Source organism: Labeo rohita, chromosome 14 (assembly GCF_022985175.1).
Source record: "Labeo rohita strain BAU-BD-2019 chromosome 14, IGBB_LRoh.1.0, whole genome shotgun sequence".
In the NCBI taxonomy this organism is placed as follows: Eukaryota; Metazoa; Chordata; class Actinopteri; order Cypriniformes; family Cyprinidae; genus Labeo; species Labeo rohita.
This window is the reverse complement of record NC_066882.1, coordinates 24,016,183-24,018,308: the sequence shown is the minus strand read 5'-3', so window position 1 is coordinate 24,018,308 and position 2,126 is coordinate 24,016,183. Positions and strand designations below refer to the sequence as shown.

General features: G+C 39.1%; 1 non-coding gene across 1 annotated transcript; it reads left to right on the top strand.

Annotated features, from left to right (window-relative positions):
- The first annotated feature begins 281 nt into the window (after positions 1-281).
- trnal-cag (transfer RNA leucine (anticodon CAG)) lies at positions 282-364 on the top strand. Its single transcript has one exon. It is a non-coding gene; the product is annotated as a tRNA-Leu (tRNA).
- Positions 365-2,126: the final 1,762 nt, after the last annotated feature.

Below are 2,126 nucleotides of genomic sequence, written 5' to 3'. Positions count from 1 at the left end.
ATGTAATTTAAAAGCGGCTTTCCTGAAACCCGTACTTTTAACTATGCTTTATTTTCTGAGCGTGCTAAAACAGCTCAGGGACTTTTATTATGGAATGACTGTGCGCATGGCGTGTGTTTTCCGGTTCTGGTTCTCAGCGTCAGTATTCGCTCCTGTTGCAATTTGCAAATCCCAGAAAAACTCTTAATAGTCAAAAAGATGGATGGCTGTAGAAATCTTTACTGTCTGTGAACCACCATGCCATCAGTTGTGGTGTCAACCTGCGAGTGGTGAGCTCATGTGTCAGGATGGCCGAGCGGTCTAAGGCGCTACGTTCAGGTCGTAGTCTCCCCTGGAGGCGTGGGTTCGAATCCCACTTCTGACAAGCACACTTTTTCATCGAAAACAATCCTTTAACGCAATACCAATGTATCACACAACACCAACAAATCCTAAAGAGGCTGTTGGAAGTGCTACCCCTCCTACTGGACATCTATTTATTATTGCAAGCTGTGTTGTATACTTTGTTTTTTATGTCCATGAATAGCATGTGTATGTTTCAAGGCACGCCCAACCATTCAACCATAAACAAGTTCACCTCTGCCCTTATTTTTCTTTTGTTATTTCACAATGAAGCATCCTTCAAACAATGAGGTCAGATTACAAACCACCATTCGATACCCAGACTAATGTTACCACCCTTGTTTAACATTGTTTACCTTTCTGTGATGCTAATGAAATATTTAGGTTCAAATTGTTAGACATTCTTAAAACAACTCTCCTCAGCTGGAATGAGAAATATATGCTTGTTTCTGCTGTTGGATTTGAAAAAAAGGTGACTTCTGACTTTTTCCTCAGAAATGCAAGACAAAAGTTGCAATTACCCTTTTAATTTTTTGATATCTTGTTGCGGAAATGGGCTTCCATAAAACGTTACTGGAGTAACATTGAGACAACTAGCCCGAGTCTCCCTTATATAGAGCATGCTGTCAAAATTCTGTATTTTCTGTACTCATGTGGCTTCTTATTGTCTTCATCTTGTTTAGTTCAGCATGCTTGCACAGAAAGCTTTTCTTTGGCATTTTAATGAGTATTTACTTTATTGAAATCTGTGAACTTTGAACTCTGTGGCTCAAACCTGGAAAGGTTTGTTTGAATTGTGGGTGTGGACTTTACAGAGTTCAGCACTATAATCATTTGTTGAAATATTTACATGAAATATAGCTATCTTGTCATCCATAATAAAGTAAATACTATTTAATGGTTGTATTCCTGTAAATTAATTCATGCAAATATCACATCTGACATACCGTAAGTAATATTTAGAGCTATACTGTCAAAACTGGGTATTTCTTTTAAAAATCCAGGTCATTTAAACCTGTCTTAAGGTTTTTGCTTAAACATTTCATGAGGATCCAGAAGTGTAACATGATAGTCTGGGTATTGAATGGTGTGTTGTTATCTGAACTCAAGTGTTTGAAGCGTGGCTTCTGCAAGTGGTGTGACCAATAGTAACAACAGACAAGAAAGAAAGGGGGAAACCTTGCATGTATGAACATATATTTTTCTTGGCCTGATTGCATGGGCGTGTGCTGAAATATTCTACTCTACGTCTGTATTATCTTTATAACAAGACTCGGAAAATTAAGTACTGATAAGATAACCACAGCTACTGAAAGAGCTTACAGGTGGATATAGAGCAAATGGCGTACCATTGATTTTTCTCCACAAGGAGTATAAACGCACCGGATATCGAGTGAAATCCACGCTGAGAAACTCCTGCAGTGGCTACGGCGTCATGAGAAGCGCTGGCATGTTTACATCCTGTCAGGATGGCATCTAGCATTTCTTGTCTCTGGTGTTTGTAAGCTCTTTCAGTAGCTGTGGTTGACTAAAAGCCTCAAAGGCATCAGGGCTGAAGTGGAGAGAACAAAGACAGGTTTTTAAGAAGTTTTATTTGCCCACCGGCATCTTCCCATTCTTTTCTCCTCCTCTTATCGCTAGCAAAGCAGTGAAGACTTACAATGCTTCTCTTGTTTCCCTTCAGCTGAAAATTACAACCAAAACCCGTACAATGTGGCATCATATCTGTATTTTATTTTCCGAGTTATGTTGTGGTAAAAATCGCAACAAGTAGTGCAAGTAGC